At 37.5% G+C, this 19,298-nt stretch overlaps 1 protein-coding gene and 1 long non-coding RNA gene across 5 annotated transcripts in view; both read right to left on the bottom strand.

Annotated features, from left to right (window-relative positions):
• RAB40AL (RAB40A like) overlaps nt 1–19,298 on the bottom strand; it is a 121,422-nt gene that overhangs the window by 11,990 nt on the left and 90,134 nt on the right. Inside the window, exon 10 of one of the 4 annotated variants that reach the window (XR_010119751.1) lies at nt 11,666–15,842. The exons of 1 other annotated variant lie outside the window; for it this stretch is intronic. The gene's annotated coding sequence lies outside the window, so the exon portion shown is untranslated. Of the gene's footprint in view, nt 1–11,665; nt 15,843–19,298 lie in introns of those variants that run through there. 2 more of the 4 variants (XR_010119752.1, XR_010119753.1) reach the window with 2 other exon arrangements.
• Nucleotides 1–19,298, bottom strand: part of LOC134736048 (uncharacterized) — a 64,298-nt gene that overhangs the window by 34,402 nt on the left and 10,598 nt on the right. The window lies entirely within an intron of this gene.

The raw sequence follows: 19,298 nt of genomic DNA, 5'->3' as shown, positions 1-19,298 counted from the left end.
GGTATTATCAGAAGGTCACAGGAGTCGTTCAACATCATGCCTCTTAGCAGACTCAGATCAAGTTCCCCCACACTGGAATGACAAACATATTTGTGAACTCACCTGAAGAGCTCTGTGATAGATTGCATGAGGAAAGCAAAGTATGGTGTTTGCTTAATAGCTGCTTCTGGACAGTTTGGTATGTTAATATGTTTATAGGAAAAATCTGAACCTGTCCACCAGTCACCAGGGCAAGGGTCCTCAGATCATGCATGATCCAGTCACATCACACCAGGATTTCAGCCACCTGCTACCCCCCTGAGAGGCAAAAATCCAGAAATTACTAGCATTTCTGTGACACACAATTGTCTGTTCTTTCCTAATCTAATAACTCTATTTGTATTGAGCTCAAAACATATACTAGTCCATTGGAGACATCTCATGAGCTCTAAAGTGGAAATAGGAGAGTAAGAAACAAAATAATACATAGGAAAATTCAAGGGTTAAATACGAGATGAAATGGGTTCTTCACATTAGCTTTTAAACTTACTGAAATTTCAAGAAATTGAAGATTTTAAAAAATTATTTCTTTAACCCCTCACTGCCTATTCAGCCACAGGATTGGATATCTTTCCTTCCCCCACTTTTTTTCTCTCTTTCCTTTTTTCCAACCAAAGTTAAAGCTCTAAAACGAGTTTTCTGCACTTCCTACAAAACTACAATGGGATATCATCTCACTCCAGTTAAAATGGCTTTCTCCACAAGACAGGCAATAACACATGCTGGCAAAGATGTGGAGAAAAGGGAACCCTCATACACTGTTGGTGGGAATGTAAATTAGTACAACCACTGTGGAGAACAGTACAGAGGGTCCTCAAAATCTAAAAATAGAGCTGCCATATGACCCAGCAATCCCATTGCTGGCTATACATCCAAAAGAAATAAAATCAGTATATCGAAGAGTATCTTCACTACCATGTTTGTTGCAACATTATTCATAATGGCCAAGATTTGGAAGCAACCTAAGTGTCCATCAACAGATTAATGGAAAAAGAAAATGTGGTACATATACACAATGAAGTACTATTCAGTCATAAAAATAAAGAGATTCTGTCATTTGCGACAACATGGATGGAACAGGTGGTCATTACATTAAGTGAAGTAAGCCAGGCACAGAAAGACAAATATCACATGTTCTCACTTATTTGTGGGACCAAAACTCAAAACATAATTGAACCCATGGAGATAGAGAGTAGAAGGATGGTTACCAGAGTCTGGGTAGAAGCAGGGAGGTGAGGGAGAGGTGGGGATGGTTAATGAGTACAAAAAATAGAATGAATGAATAAGGCCTAGTATTTGATAGCACTACAGGGTGACTATAATCAATAATAATTTAATTGTACATTTTAAAATAACTAAAATAATATAATTGGATTGTTTGTTACACAAAGGAAAAATGCTTGAGGGCATGGATACCCCATTTTCCATGATGTGATTATTATGCATTGCATGCATGTATCAAAATATCTCACGTACCCCATAAATATATACACCTATCATCCACAAAAATTAAAAATTAAAAAAAAGTTTAAAGGATATTGAGTGTTGATTTTTCTCTCCTTCCCCAAACACTATTGGAAGGTTAGAAAAAAAAATTCCTGAAATCATAAAACACGTGTTTTCCTATGTCTGGCTGTGTTCAACCAACATAATATATATGTGATTTACATTTTGTTGTCTGTAGTTGTAGATAGTCATTTTCACTGATGGATGGTATCCATGGTATGGGTATTTCTTTTCTTTTTTTTTGAGATGGAGTCCAGCTCTGTTCCCCAGGCTGGAGTGCAGTGGTGTGATCTTGGCTCACTGCAACCTCCGTCTCCCGGGTTCAAGCTATTCTTCTGCCTCAGCCTCCCGAGTAGCTGGGATTACAGGTGCCCACCACCATGCCCAGCTACTTTTTGTATTTTTAGTAGAGATGGGGTTTCATTGTGTTGGCCAGGCTGGTCTTGAACTCCTGACCTCAGGTGATCTGCCCACCTCAGCCTCCCAAAGTGCTGGGATTACAAGCGTGAGCCACTGCACCCGGCCTGTATGGATATTTCACAATATATGTATCTGGTATGAAGGTTTATGTATTTTGCAAATTTTGACCTACTATGAATAATGGCGCTTTGAAAATTCTTGTACATATCTTTTAGATGGACATTTATTTTTACTTTACTTCGACATATATGATTGAGTGGCATTTCTGAGTTAGGGTATATGTATGTTCAGCTCACTAGATACTGCCAAAGAGTTTTTCAAAGTGTTCCAATCTGTATTCCCACCAGCAGTGTTGAGAGTTCCACTGCTCCACATCCTCACCAACACTTGGCATTTTCAATCTTTTTTATTTCTTGTGGGTCTATGGTGGTATCTAATTGTGGTTTTAAATGTAATTTCTTTGACTTAATTTCTCTTTAATTTAACTCTGAAATGTTTCGTCTCATTTAATCTAAAGTGGGTTCTACCGCATTATTTTAACCTTCTAATTTATTTGCTTAAAATCTGGATCTTTAGTCTTGTGGAACGCTGATGCTGTTAAATATCTTTCTGCATATGGAGGTGATCATATATTTCCTTGGCTGTACCAATATACTAGATTATAGTAATAGTTTTATTGATATTGAAACACGTTTATATATGTAAAAGCCCCATAAGGTCATGACCTATATTTTATGTCCTCTTTTGTTTACTAATATTTTATTTAAGAACATTAGTTCATATTCTGTGATGAGATTATTCTGTAATTTCATTTCTCCTGCAGTTTTTGGCACAGTTCAGAATCAACTTTATGTACTTGCTTCACTGTTTCATATATTCCCTATGCCCTAAGACTATTTTAAATAGTATTGGTATTATCATACCTTGAAAGTTTTGCTAGAATTCTCTTTGGGAAAGATCTGGGTCTGGTGCTTTTTGATGGCAGATAATTTAACCAAATTCACTATGTCTTGTATGCAACTGGTCTGTTAAGACTTTTTGTGTCTCTTGGGCCAGTCTGGGTAAGTTGTGTTTTTCTAGAAAATTACTGATTTCATCTGTTTCCAAATGTATTTGAATAAATTCTGCAAATTTTTCAGTTAAGAGACTTGAAATTTCCTTCATTTTGAAGACCTTGTCACCCTTCCTGTTTCAAAATTGTGTATTTGTGTTTTCTTCAGTTTTCTTGAATATTTTACCCAGTGACTTTTCATGTTTTTGGTATCTCCTCAAATAAATCTTCCTTACTTTTACATATAAATTCTACTGTAGTTTGCCTTTTTAACCCATTCATTTCTGTTTTAACCTTTAACTATTCAACTGCATTCTTTTAGTTTATGTTGTGGTTCTTTATCTGGCTTTTTGAATTGATTGTTCAATTCCTTTTTATTGATATAGCTATGTAATGCATAAAAATATTATCTGACCACTGCTCTAGCTGTAAATTCTAATATGTTCTGTTTTTATTTTCATTATTCTCATTGCATTCTACAATTTTAATCTGTATTTGCATTTGGGCCCAAGCTTAACAGCCTCAGGTATTAGTATGATTTTTCATATATCTCATTGCTGCTTCTGCAGTTTTCCTCTATAAAACTACATTTTTCGCCGGGTACAGTGGCTCACACCTGCAATCCCAACACTCTGGGAGGCCGAGGCTGGTGGATTACCTGAGGTCAGGAGTTCAAGACCAGCCTGGCCAAGATGGTGAAACCCCATCTCTACTAAATTAGCTGGGCATGGTGGCAGGCGCCTGTAATCCCAGCTACTCAGGAGGCTGAGGCAGAGAATTGCTTGAACCTGGGAGGGAGAGGTTGCAGTGAGCCAAGATCGTGCCACTGCACTCCAGCCTGGGCGACAGAGTGAGACTCCATCTAAACAAACAAACAAAAACAAACAAATAAACAAAAAAACCACATTTTTGTTGCATGACTAGGTACACAAGTATTAATACATAATGTATTCCTAGTGAATTTTAACCTTTACTATTATTAGGTGTGCTTTTTTATCTTTTAAAATCCATTTTGTTCTCAATTCTGCCCTCTTAAAAATTAAGATTGTGAAAAAATATTCCATGCTTATGGATAGGAAGAATCAATATTGTTAAAATGGTCATACTGCCCAAAGCAATTTACAGATTCAATGCTATTCTATTAAACTACTAGCAATATTTTTCACAGAACTAGAATAAAAATTCTAAAATTCACTTGAAACCAAAAGAAAGCCCGAATAGCCAAAGCAATCCTAAGTGAAAAGTGCAAAGATGGAGGCATCACACTACCTGACTTCAAACTATAATACAAGGCTATAGTAATTAAAACAGCACAGTAGTGGTACAAAACAGACACACAGACCAATGGAACATAATAAAGAACACAGAAATAAAGACACACGCCTACAACCATCTGATCTTCAACAAAGTTAACAATAACAAGCAATGGGGAAAGGACTTCCTATTCAATAAATGGTGCTAGAATAACTGGCTAGACATATGCAGAAGATTGAAACTTCACCTTTACCCTTCAAAAATCAACTCAAAATGCATTAAAGACTTAAATGTAAAACATAAAACTATAAATACACTAGAAGAAAACTTATGAAATACCATTCTAGACCTCAGCCCTGGCAAAGACTTCATGATGAAGACACCAAAAGCAACTGTAGTAAAAACAAATATTGACAAGTAGGACCTAATGAAACTAAAGAGCTTCTGCACAGCAAAAGAAACTATCAACAGAGTAAACAGATAACCTACAGAATGGGCGAAAACGTGTAAACTATGCATCTTCCAAAGGTCTAATATCCAGGATCTATAAGAAACTAAATCAACAAGCAGAAAAACAACCCCATTAAAAAATGGGCAAAGGACATGAACAGACACTACTCAAAAGAAGATATACACACGACCAACAAGCATATGAAAAAATGCTCAATATCACTAATCATTAGGGAAATGCAAATCGAAACCACAATAAGATACCATCTCACAACAGTCAAAATGTCTATTATTCAAAAGTCAAAAAATAACAGATGTTGGTGCGATTATAGTGAAAAGGGAATGCTTATACACTGCTGGTAGGAATGTATATTAGTTCAGCTACTGTGGAAAGCAGTCTAGAGATTTCCCAAGGAACTTAAAATAGAACTACAATTCAACCCAGAAATCCCATTACTGGGTATATTCCCAAATGAATATAAATCGTTCTACCATAAAGACACAAGCATGTGTATGTTTATCACAACACTATTCACAATAGCAAAGACATGGAATCAACCTAGATGCCCATCAACAGTGGACTGGATAAAGAAAATGTGGTACACATACACCATGGAATACTACAGATCCATAAAAAAGAATGAGATCATGTCCTTTGCAGCAACATGGATGGAGCTTGAGACCATTATCCTAAGCAAATTACTTTTAATTTGATATTCTTTTGTGCCATCTTCTTTCACCTTCTATTTGGACACCGAAATAGCAGCCTCTCCTTGAGGACCAGAAAGCAGACAGCATAGAGTAACAGAACATGAAGATGAATCTGCTGTACAACAGACTAAAATCACGAGACCTGGGTCCTCAATAGCAGATTTATCTTTGTGTAAAAAAGACCATGAGAAGTCAGCTCCCCTGATCTTGCCTCATCCCTTTCACAGGAAAAGATTGACATTCTCAGGGGTTAGGGACATCAGCCTTGGAGTCAGAGTGAGTACAATATTTCGGCATACTTAATTACTGGTTTTATGATCTTTAGGAAATGTTGAGTCTCCAAACGAAACCCATATGTAATGGATATATATTAAGTATGCCTGCATAGAGAACAAAGTGGGAGGAACTATACAAAAAGGACACATTATCAAAAATTAATAAGTGGGAGGGGGTCAGGGATTATTTATTTATTTCTGGACTTGACTATGCTTTCCACAATTTGTTAATTAGCATGGAGCTTTTTAAAAGTCAGAATTTTTGCTCATAGAAACAGTATTTGTTATAAAATAGTTCAGACATATAAAAATTATAGAATGTGAGAACTTTCTATGTACCCATGCTACCATATAAAGTAGTATATAGGAAATTGACAGTCACATTGAAGTCCTCTCTGACTGTATTAGCCTCCTACTTCCCCAGAGATAATCACTATACAGAATTTGGATTTTTCATTTTTAAGCATTACCTTATAGTTTTATTACATATGTATATACCTATATGTAAAATATGATATTGTTTTGTAGCATAGTTTTCTCTCTAAATACCTGGCTACCTCATTGAAGAAGAGGAAGTAAGAAACCTGAGGAGAACAAACATGCATTCATATCTCAACAGTGGGACGTGCTATATATATATATGTCTCCAAGTCATGTGTATTATCTTTTAGACTACTAAAACAGACACACCCAGGTCTCAGTTTATATGCTATAGAGGGCAGTAAAACATTCTACAGTTACTATTTTCAAACTCTTCTTTTATCTGATATGTTCAATGTCTCAGTTTTCCTGAGGCTAACTTGCCTAAAACAATCTCAGTGTATCTTGAATGCAAGACATTTTCTCATTTATCTGGGGCTAATTTTCTACCTTTCTTTCAAACTGTTACTAATTTAGGCCTGTCCTTTATATCCAGAACCTCATCTAGACCATCGTGCTGAAAGAAGACAGTATTTTCCGGGAGTTAGTTTTCATGTGTTCAGACTACTGCCCAAATCCCTTAGATGGTATAGGGATGCATTCCATTTAGAACTTGATTTGATATTTATTACAAGTGCTGGGCATGTGTATATTTTCCTTTTATTACTTTTAATTACACAAGGAAGGTACTTGTGTAATTATACATCATAGTCAAGATGTGGAATCGACCTAAAAGTTCATCAGTGGATACACAGGTAATGAAAACGTGGTGTATTAATTCACATTTGTTGATTGCTCCTGGGACCCTGGGGTGAATGACATTATGACTATACTTCTACCCCGAATCCCGCTGTGTCAGGGTTCCCCTCTCCTTATCCTCCCCATTCTCCACTGAAGCTGTAATGCTGAACTCTGGGTGATTTCATGAAGACCATCCTGCTTTCCCGTCTCTGTGGCAGTCACTGCTTGTCTAACTAGGTGGGATAAGCAGGCAGTAGGAAGTGAAGAATGTTAAAAAGGAATGGAGAAAGCTCTTTTAGATAGTTTAAATTTGAAGAAGAGAGAGACCCAGAGATAGGACATAGAGGTGGAGGGGGCAGGAGACAGAGAGAGAGAGAGAGAGGGAGAGAGAGGAGGGGAGGAGAGGGGAGGGGAGGAGAGGGGAGGGGAGAGGAGAGGAGAGGTATCAATCCTGTGGCTAAATGTGTATTGAGGGGTCCAAGAGGAATTTTTGAAAATCTTTCATTTCTTAAAAGTTGATCAAATTTAAAAATTAATGTGAAGGAGTCATACCATCTTAAAACTAATCTTTGAAGTTGGCGATATATTATTTTCATTCTTACTCTATTATTTCTGTTTTAGAGATCATGAGATGCCTTTAGTTATATAGGTATTGAGCGTAATATATATTTAGTTATTAATGAATGAAGGAATGGACAATTGTGTGTATAGAAATGGTAGTAACTCTTGGATTTTTGTGTTTCAAGAGGTAGAAGATGGTTAAAATACTGCTGTGATGTGGCTGGATAATGCATAATCTGAGGGTCACTGCCCTGGTGGCTGTGAAACAGTCTAGAATTTTCCTATTTTATATATATATACGTGTGTGTGTGTGTGTGTGTATGTGTGTGTGTATAATTTTTTTTTTTTTGAGACAGTGTTTCACTTTGTCACCCAGACTGGAGTGCAGTGGCCTGATCTCAGCTCACTGCACCCTGTGCCTCCCGGGTTCAAGCAATTCTCCTGCCTCAGCAACCTGAGTAGCTGGGATTACAGGCGCGCATCACCATGCCAGGCTACTTTTTATATTTTTAGTAGAGACGGAGTTTTGCCATGTTGGCCAGGCTGGTCTCGAACTCCTGACCTCAAGTGATCCACCCGCCTCAGCCTCCCACGGTGCTGGGATTACAGGCATAAGCCACTGCACTCTGCTTTCCTATAATATATTAATATACCAAACAGTCCAGGAACAACCATTAGGCAAACTCCACACTTTGCTTACCTGGTGTTATCTATCACTGAGATCACCAGGTGAGTTCAAAGACATGTCTGTCTTCCCAGCATGAGGAACTGGATTTGGGTCAGCTCAGGGACTTGATGCTGAACAGCTCTTATGAGCTTCTGATAACACCCAAGAACTAGAGAAACAGCTGTCTATAAATCTTTCAACTCAAGGTATATCACAGGGACATTTGCTTTCTTCAACTAGATGTGTATTTTTCTCAAAAGGCGAAACAGTAAGAAATGGTTTTTCACACTGCCTCCTTAGCCCTGAGGCCCTGCCAACCACTACTTCTGTGTCCCAACATTTAAAGACCACTGAAGTTCCACTCTATGCCATATACTCTGGGCAGGTTTTCTCATTTACCCCTCAGGACAGCTCTGGTATGGTCAGTCACATTTCACAGATGACTAAGTTCAGACTCACAGAGCCTAAGTCACTTGCCCAGATAAGTGGCAGGATTGGAATGAGGCTGATCCCATTAATCAAGCTCCCAACTCCATCCCTCCCCTCCCTATGCTGAACCCTGCCTCCCCCGCAACCTGGTCTACTCTCAGAGCTGCAACCTTGGCTCTGGCCACCAGAAGGCACATCATAGCTATCTCAATTTTTCTTTTTAAATTAAAAGCAGCTTATTTTGCATAGAGTAACAAATATTACGAGTTTTCTGTGGTTGTTTGGAAAATTCACACGCATATGAAAACAGTTCCATTATCTATTGACCCCAAATCTACATTGCATTCATTGATTTTTCACTTCCCTCCTTGGTGCAGGTTGCAGAGTCCACATTGTAGGAGGGTGTTGGGGGGGGGTTCCTTTTCAGACAGCAGGGCATTCACCCTCCTCCACTACCCCACCCCTATACAGGCTTCCCAGATTTCCTCCCACCTTCTCTCTGTCATTCCCTTTTCAGGACACTATGGACACAGCTGCCCAGACCCTGCTCCTGTGCCCTCATCCTCGCTCTGTCACCGCCCACTGCCCCGCACTGCCCTATGGCTGCCCGCCTAGGATAGCCAAGGACGTCCTGCAGTTAACTTTTTTTTCTGTCTTCTTTTAAATACATCAGTATCTTTCTGACAGAATCATTCTGTACCTGGGTTCATAAGGTGGGTTGTAAGGGAGGTATTGTAGTTTTTGCCCCTTGCGGACACTTCTTTGCTGAAAAGTTTGATAATGGTGGTACCGTGGTGCCCTTTCCCGACACAAATCTGCATTGCAGCTAGAACACTGCTGAACAGGAAGGTGGGAAGGAGAGATAGTGGCCCAAGCCCACCCTATAAAGCTTTCTGGAAATCTTGGTGGAAAAGTGAGCATTCCCAGTGTATACGGGTACTGAAGGACTCCAGACAAAAATTGCTGCCTTTTACTGTGCTGAGAAGAGAGCTCTATGTGAGAGGAAGACAAAATATTTTAATCTTTATTCTTTGACCCCTGGATAGAGACCTATATAAGAAAAAAGGGATCCAGGCTACTTGTTATCTTTGTAACCCTCTTTACATCTTTATTACTATCTTTTCATGGAAATACATTTCTATGATAACATTTGAAATTACAACATAATATCAATATTTTTTATGGACCCAGTGTTTCATTTATATGATATCCTAAAGTTTATTTCCACAGTAACCTAGTGGTGAAAATTTAGTTCCCTTACCATAGTTTCTATTACAGACAATGGTATATATAACACTCTTGCTCATATGCACAAATATTTCAGTAGTAACTTCTTTTTAAGTTTTTGAGAGTATCTTTAAACCCCAGACACTTAAAAAATTTATATTAAGATGATGAAATCAAAATACTTTTACATTTTTTTAACTTATTTTTTTTTATCTCAATAAGCTTTTGGGGAACAGGTGGTGTTTGTTTACATGAATAAGTTCTTTAGTGGTGATTTCTGAGATTTTGGCACAGCCTTCACCTAAGCAGTGTACACTGTACCCAATGTATAGTCTTTTATCCCTCAACACTCCCCACTGTTTCCCGAGTCCCCAAAGACCAATGTATCATTCTTATGACTTCGCGTCCTCATAGCTTAGCTCCCACATATGAGTGAGAACATACGCTGTTTGGTTTTCCACTCCTGAGTTACTTCACTTAGAATAATAATCTCCGATTCCATCCAGGTTGCTGCAAATGCCATTATTTCTTTTTTTTTTATGGCTTAGTAGTATTCATGTATATATATATATATATATATATATATACACATCTCACATTTTCTTTATCCACTCATTGATTGATGGGCATTTGGGTTGGTTCCATATTTTTGCAATTGCAAATTGTGCTGCTATAAACATGCGTGTGCAAGTTATCTTTTTTTGTATAATGACTTCTTTTCCTCTGGGTAGATACCCAGTAGTGGGATTGCTGGATCAAACAGGAGATCTACTTTTAGTTCTTTAAGGAATCTCCACACTGTTTTCCACAGTGGTTGTATTAGTTTACACTCCTACCAGCAGTGTAAAAGTGTTCCCTTTTCACCCCACCTACTCAAACATCTATTATTTTTTTATTTTTTGATTATGGCCATTCTTGCAGTTATAAGATGGTGTTACATTGTGGTTTTGATATGCATTTCCCTGATCACTAGTGATGTTGAGCATTTTTCCATATGCTTGCTGGCCATTTGTATATCTTCTTTTGAGAATTGTCTATTCATGTCCTTAGCCCACTTTTTGATATTTTTGTTTTGTTTTGTTTTGTTTTCTTGTTGATTTCAGTTCTTTGTAGATTCTGGATAATAGTCCTTTGTCGGATGTATAGATTGTGAAGATTTTCTCCCACTCTGTAGGTTGTCTGTTAACTCTGCTGATTATTTCTTTTGCTGTGTAGAAGTTTGTAGTTTAATTAAGTCCCATCTATTTATTCTTGTTTTTGTTGCATTTGCTTTTGGGTTCTTGGTCATGAAGTCTTTGCCTAAGCCAATGTCTAGAAGGGTTTTTCTAATATTATTTTCTAGAATCTTTATGGTTTCAGGTGTTAGATTTAAGTCTTTGATCTATCTCGAGTTGATTTTTGTATAAGGTGAGAGATGAGGATCCAGTTTCATTCTTTTACATGTGGCTTGCCAATTATCCCAGCACCATTTGTTGAATAGGGTGTCCTTTCTCCACTTTATGTTTTTGTTTGCTTTGTTAAAGATCAGTTGGCTGTATTTGGCTTTATTTTTGGGTTCTCTATTCTGTTCCATTGGTCTATGCGCCTATTTTCTTTTTTTTTCTGTCTTGCTTTGGCTATTTGGGCTCTTTTTTGGTTCCATATGTACCCATCCATGAGCATGGGATGTGTTTCCCTTCGTTTGTGTCGTGGATGGCTTTTATTACTCTAAGGTATGTCCCCTTTATGCCAATTTTGCTGAGGGTTTTAATCATAAAGGGATGTTGGATTTTGTCAAATGCTTTTTTCTGCATCTATTGAGATGATCATGTGATTTTTGTTTTAAATCTGTGTATGTGCTGTATCACATTTATTACTTGTATATGTTAAACTATCCCTGCATCAATGGCATGAAACCCACTTGATCATGGTGGATTTTCTTTTTGATATGTTGTTGAATTTGGTTCACTAGTATTTTCTTGAGGATTTTTGCATCTGTGTTCATCAGGGATATTGGTCTGCAGTTTTCTTTTTTGTTATGTCCTCCCCTGGTTTTGATATTATGGCGAAACTGTCTTCATAGAATGATTTGGGGGAGGATTCTCTCTTTTTCTATCTTTTGGAATAGTGTCAATAGGATTGGTACCAATTCTTTGAATGTCTGATAGAATTCAGCTGTGAATCTGTCTGGTTCTGAACTTATTTTTTAGTTATTGGCAATCTTTGTATTACTATTTCAATCTCATTGCTTGTTATTGGTCTGTTCAGAGATTCTATATTTTCCTGGTTTAATCTAGGAGGGTTGTATATTTCCAGGAATTTATCCATCTCCTGTAGGTTTTCTAGTTTATGCACATAAAGGTGTTCATAGTAGCCTTGAATAATCTTTTGTATTTCTGTGGTATCAGTTGTAATGTCTCTCATTTCATTTCTAATTGAGCTTATTTGAACCTTCTCTCTTCTTGGTTAATCTTGCTAATGGTCTATCAGTTTTATTTATCTTTTCAAAGAACCAGCTTTTTGTTTCATTTATCTTCTGTATTGTTTTTGTTTGTTTCAATTTCATTTAGTTCTGCTCTGATCTTCGTTATTTCTTTTCTTCTCCTGGGTTTGGGTTTAGATTGTTCTTGTTTCTCTAGTTCCATGAGGTATGATCTTAGATTGTCTATTGGTGCTCTTTCAGACTTTTTGATGTAGGCATTCAATGCTATGAACTATCCTGTTAGCACTGCTTTTGCTGTATCCCAGAGGTTTTGATAGGTTGTGTCACTATTACCTTTCAATTCAAAGAATTTTTAAATTTCCATCTTGATTTCATTGCTGACACAACGATCATTCAGGAGCAGGTTATTTAATTTCCATGTATTTGCATGGTTTTTAAGGTTCCTTTTGGAGTTGATTTCCAATTTTATTCCATTGTGGTCTGAGAGAGTACTCGATATAATTTCGATTTTCTTAAATTTACTGAGACTTGTTTTGTGGCCTATCATGTGGTCTATCTCGGAGAATGTTCCATGTACTGATGAATAGAATATATATTCTGCAGTTGTTGGGTAGACTGTTCTGTAAATATCTGTTAAGTCTATTTATTATAAGGTATAGTTTAAGTACATTGTTTCTTTGTTGACTTTCTGTCTTGATGACCTGTCTAGTGCTGTCAGTGAAGTATTAAAGTCTCCCACTTTTATCGTGTTGCCGTTTATTTCATTTCTTAAGTCCAGTAGTAACTGTTTTATAAATCGAAAGGTCCAGTGTTAGGTGCATATATATTCAGAATTGTGATATTTTCCTGTTGGACTAGTCCTTTTATCATTATATAATGTCCCTCTGTCTTTTTTAACTGCTGTTGCCTTAAAGTTTGTTTTGTCTGATGTGAGAATAGCTACTCTTGCTCACTTTTGGTGTCCATTTGCATGGAATATATTTTTCTATCCCTTTACCTTAAGTTTATGTGAGTCCTTATGTGTTACGTGAATCTCCTGAAGACAGCAGAAACTAGGTTAGTGAATTCTTATCCATTCTGCCATTCTGTATCTTTTAAGTGGAGCATTTAGGCTATTTACATTCAATGTTAGTATTGAGATGTGAGGTACTATTTTATTCATTGCGCTATTTGTTGCCTGTATATATATATATATATATATATATTTTTTTTTTTTTTTTTTTGCATTGTGTTACTGTCATATAGGTCCTGTGAGATTTCTGCTTTACGGAGATTCTATTTTGGTATATTTTGAGGATTTATTTTAATATTTAGAGCTCTTTTTAGCAGTTCTTGTACTGCTGGCTTGGTAGTAGTGAATTCTCTCAGCATTTGTTTGTCTGGGGAAGACTACATCTTTCCTTCATTTATGAAGCTTAGTTTCTCTCTGGATACAAAATTCGTGGCTGATAATTGTTTTGCTTAAGGAGGCTAAAAATAGGACCTGAATTCATTCTAGCTTGTAGGGTTTCTGCTGAGAAATCTGCTGTTAATCTGATAGGTTTTCCTTTATAGATTACCTGATGCTTTTGCCTCATAGCTCTTAAGATTCTTTCGTTTGTCTTGACTTTAGATAACTTGATGACTATGTGCCTAGGCAATGATCTTTTTTGCAATGAATTTCCCAGGTGTTCTTTGAACTTCTTGTATTTGTCCAGATCTCCAGCAAGGCCAGGGAAGTTTTCTTTGATTATTCCCTCAAATATGTTTTCCAAACTTTTAGATTTCTCTTCTTCCTTAGGAACACTAATTATTCTTAGGTTTGGACATTTAACATAGTCTCAAACTTCTTGGATGCTTTAGTCATTTTTTTTAATTCTTTTTTTTTTTTTTTTTTTTTTTTTTTTTGAGACGGAGTTTTGCTCTGTCGCCCAGGCTAGAGTGCAGTGGTGCGATCTTGGCTCACTGCAAGCTCCGCCTCCTGGGCTCACGCCATTCTCCTGCCTCAGCCTCCTGAGTAGCTGGGACTGTAGGTGCCTGCCACTATGTCCGGCTAATTTTTTTTTTTTTTGTATTTTTAGTAGAGACAGGGTTTCACCGTGTTTGCCAGGATGGTCTCGATCTCCTGACCTTGTGATCCACCTGCCTTGGCCTCCCAAAGTGCTGGGATTACAGGCGTGAGCCACCGCGCCTGGCCTAAAATTCTTTTTTCTTTATCTTTGATGGATTGGGTTAATTTGAAAGCCTTGTCTTTGAGCTCTGAAGTTCTTTCTTCTGCTTGTTCGATTCTATTGCTGAGACTTTCCAGTGCCTTTTGCATTTCTCTATATGTGCCCCTGATTTCTCGAAATTGTAATTTTTTTTTATTTATGCTGTTTCACTGAATAATTTTCCTTTCATATCCTGCATCACGTTTTTGATTTATTTAAGTTGGACTTCATCTTTCTCTGCTGCCTCTTTTATTAGCTTAATAATCAACCTTCTGAATTCTTTTTCTGGCTATTCCAAGATTTCATCTTGGTTTCGATCCATTGCCGGTGAGCTGGTGCAATCTTTCGGGGCTGTTAAAGAAACTTGTTTTGTCGTATTAGCAGAAATTTTTTTCTCGCTCTTTCTCATTTGGGTAGACTACACCAGAGGGAAGATCTGGAATTCAAGAGCTGCTGTTCAGATTCTTTTGTCCCATGGGGTGCTCCCTTGATGTAGTGTTCTCCCCCTTCCCCTATAAATGGGGCTTCCTGAGAGCCAAACTGTCATGACTGTTTTTGCTCTTCTGGGTCTAGCCACCCAGTGGAGCTACTGGGCTCTGGGCTGGTACTGGGGAGTGTCTACAAAGAGTCCTGTGATGTGATCCATCTTCAGGTTTTGCAGCCAGTGGAGGTAGGAGGGGAGTGAAGTGGACTCTGTAAGGGTCCTTGGTTGTATTTTGGTTTAGTGCACTAGTTTTGTGTTGGTTGGCCTCCAGCTAGGAGGTGGTGCTTTCAAGAGTGCATCAGTTGTGGTCCTGTAGAGAGGATGCCAACTTTCCCTAGGGACAGCTGGTTAAGTATTCAGATTTCTCAGGTGGTGGGCAGGGCCATATAACTCCCAAGAGATTATGACCTTGGTCTTTGGCTACCAGGGTGGGTAGAGAAAGAGCACCAGGTAGGGGCAGGGATAGGCAAGGCTGAGCTCAGCCTCTCCTTGGGTGTGACTTGCTGTGGTTGCTGTGGGGGATGGGGGTGTGGTGTCCGGTCCAATGGAGTTATATTCCCAGGGGGATTATGGCTGCTTCTGCTGAATCATACAGTTCGCCAGCAAGTGCGGGAAAGTCAGCAGTCATGGGCCTCACCCTGCTCCCATGCAGCCTGCAGCCCTAACGGCTGGTGTCATTCCCACTGTGCCGCACAACAGTACCAAGTCTATTTCAGGGCAACCAGTGACCAGGGCTGAGAACTTGTCCCAGACCACCAGCTTCCCCACTGACAAAGCAAGCAGACTCACAGTTTTTCAGCATCTCAGGGGGCCTGCAACAGTGATCCAGTTTCTTCAAAGGGTCTGTGGATTCTCTCAGCTTTCCTGGTATGTTCCTGCAGTGCTTCTTGGAGCAAAGGTTTACAGTATGAGTCTCCACATGCTGCTCTGTCCATCTCAGCAGGAGCTACAAGCTAGTCCTGCCTCCTATCTGCCATCTTGCCCCCATGCATTTATCTGAAATCAAAATACTTTTAATAAAAGTATTATACTACTAATATTCCAGTATGAAAGTTCCTTTCTGCCCATATTAGAAATAATCTGAATCTTTACTAATCTGATAGGCAAAAAAAAATCATCTCTCATCATTGTTTCAATATAACTCATTTTTGCTCTCTTCTGAAATTTCATACTGTGGATGTGACATAATCAATTTTCACAACCCCATATTATTCATAGTGTTCCAATATTCCCTATTATCTACACGATGTGGATAGCATCTTTTCAGTCTGTGCACTGGTAGTGGGTGTAATCCAGGGCAGTGTTCCCATGGCTATTTGCTCTGGTGAGCTGAATGGGTCTCCTTGGAGCCCAACAACTATGTTGAGAGAATTGTAGTATTGTGATAACAGAACCTAGTTGATGTAGGAGTGTGTGTGTGTGTGTGTGTGTGTGTGTGTGTGTGTGAGAGAGAGAGAGTGAGTGTATGTGTGTGCTGACAACCACATTTCCCTTTATTTCCTTCTGGCTTGTGTCTTTGCATCTCGTTTCGTCTCCCTTTCTAAATTCAAGCCCAAAAGTGAAAAAAGGGAAATATCAGGATGGCAGTACTTGTAACCAGATCTTTGTCAACATTCTTCACTAAGTCCTGAAGATAAACATATAAAAGGAAATGCTAGCACAAAGGGAGTGTGCCTATGTAGGCCTTGATAAGTATTGCTCTACAGACACTCATAAAGTAGTGCCATTTAGACTCCTCAAGTATAGGGAGGTGAGAAAGGCTACAGAGGAGTAAAGAAAGTACTGACGCTGACAAGGTATTGCAGAGGAAAGGCCCTGGACTCTGTGGTGGACACATATATCGGTCATTTGTCTATTTTTGGTTTTGTTGTCTGTGCTTTTAAGGTCTTAGACATAAAATCTTTGCCTAGACCAATGTACTAAAGTGTTTCCCCCAGGTTTTTGTCTAGTACTTTTATAGTTTCAGATCTTACATTTAAGTCTTTAATTGATCTTGAGTTGATGTCTGTATATGATGAGAGACAGAGATGCAGTTTCATTCTTCTGCATATGCATATCCAATTTTCCCAATACCATTTATTGAGGAGGATGTCCTTTCTCCAATGTACGTTCTTGGTGCCTTTGTTGAAAATCAGTTTTGTCTGTAAACATGTGGATTTATTTCTGCATTCTCTATTCTGTTCCATTGGTCTTTGTGTCTGTTTTCATACCAATACCAATACCATGCTGTTTTGATTACTATAGCCTTGTAATATATTTTGAAGTCAAGTAGTGTGATGCCTCCAGCTTTGTTCTTTTTGGTCTGGAGTGGTTTGGTTATCCAGGTTCCTTTGTGGTTGCATATCAATTTTAGGATTGTTTTTTCTATTTCTGCGAAAAATGTCATTGGTACTTTGATAAGGATTGCATTGCATCTGCAGATTACTTTTGGCAGTATGGTCATTTTAATTATATTAATTCTTCCAGGCCATGAGCATAGGATATCTTTCCATTTGCTTGTGTCCTCTTCAATTTCTTTCATCAGTGTTTTGTAGTTTTCCTTGTAGAGGTCTTTCACCTACTTGGTTAAATTTATTCCTAGGTTTTTTTAGTAGCTATTTCAAGTAGGCATGCCTTTTTAATTTCTTTCTCCGCGATTTCATCATCAGCTATTTCATCATTGGTGCATACAAACACTACTGATTTTTGTATATTGATGTTCTATCCTACAACTATATTGTATTTATCAAATTTGGGAGGGTTTTGATGGAGTCATTAGGTTTTTCTAGATATAAAATTATATCATTTGCAAAGAGGAACAAATGCAAAGATATCCAACTTGGATATCTGTTATTTCTCTTGTCTGATTGCTCTGGCTAGGTCTTCCAGTACTATGTTGAATAGTAGTGAGGAAGGTGAAAAAACAAGACCCTTGTCTTGTTTCAGTTCTTAGATTAAATGCTTTCAGCTTTTCCCCATTCATTATGATGTTAGCTCTGAGTTTATCATATATGGTTTTTATTATTTTGAGGTACGTTCTTTTGATGCCTAGTTTCTTGAGAGTTTTTATCATGGAGGGATGATGAATTTTATCGAATGCTTTTTATGGATTGGTTGAGATAATCATATGGTTTTTGTCCTTCATTCTGTTGATGTAATGTATTATGTTTGTTGATTTGCATATGTTGAACCATCTTTGCATCCCTGGTATAAATCCCACTTGATCATGGGATTGTCTTTTTGATGTGCTGTTGGATTCAGGTTGCTAGTATTTTGTTGAGAACTTTTGCATCTATTTTCATCAGGGTTATTGGCCTGTAGTTTTTTTTTTGTTGTTGTTGTTGAGTCCTTGTCCAGTTTTTAATATCATAATAATGCTGCCCTTATAAAATGAGTTAGGGAGAATTCTCTCCTCTTCAATTTTCTTTCAGTAGTTTGAATATAACTTGTATTAGTTCTCCTTTGAAGGTTCAGTAGAATTCATCAGAGAAACCATCCAGGTCTGGGCTTTTCTCTGTTGGAAAATTTTTATTACTGATTCAATCTCATTACTTATTATTGGTCTGTTCAGGTTTTCTATTTCTTCCTGATTCAATCTTGAGAGGTGGTATATGTCCAGGAATTTATCTATTTCCTCTAGGCTTTCCAATTTGGTGGTATATAATTGTTCATAATAGTCTCTGATGATTATTTGTATTTCCATGTTATCAGTTGTAGTGTCTCCTTTTTCATTTCTGATGTTGTTTATTTGTGTCTTCTCTCTTTTTCTTCTTGGTTAGTCTAGCTGATGTTTTATCAATTTTTTATCTTTTCAGAAATCTAACTTTTTGTTTCATTAAAATTTTGTATATTTTTAGTTTCTATTTTGTTTAGTTTGGCTCTGACCTTTACTGTTTCCTTCCTTCTACTCATTTGGGATTTGATTTGTTTTTCCTTTTTTAGTTCCTTGAGGTGAACAGTTAGATTGATTATTTGGAATCTTTTGACTTTTTTGATGTAGGCATCTATTGCTACAAATTTTTTTCTTAGCACTGCTTTTGCTGTATCCCCTAGATTTTGGTATGTTGTGTTTCCATTTTCATTTGTTTCAAATAACTTTTTGATTTCCTCTATATTTTTTTTCTTGACTCAGTGGTCATTCGGGAGCATGCTGTTTGTTTATTTTCCACATATTTGTACAGTTTCCCAGGTTCTTCTTGTTATTGATTTCTACTTTTATTCCGAGAACATACTTGATATGATTTTGATTTTTTAAATTTGTTGAGACTTGTTTTGTGTCCTTCTACTTAACTACTTCTTTCACCATTAAATAGAATACAGTAATAGCTATTTCAAATTAATGAACATAATACACATTACTTTTGTCAATCTGTGCAAAAGTATGTTGTGTCTAAATATTCATCAAAATACTTTTATTCCTGAATACCAAATTTCAGACAATATACAAAAGCACATATATGAATTGTAATTAAT

Source organism: Symphalangus syndactylus, chromosome X (assembly GCF_028878055.3).
Source record: "Symphalangus syndactylus isolate Jambi chromosome X, NHGRI_mSymSyn1-v2.1_pri, whole genome shotgun sequence".
In the NCBI taxonomy this organism is placed as follows: Eukaryota; Metazoa; Chordata; class Mammalia; order Primates; family Hylobatidae; genus Symphalangus; species Symphalangus syndactylus.
Note: the sequence above shows the minus strand (reverse complement) of the source record. Positions and strands in the feature narration are given on the sequence as shown.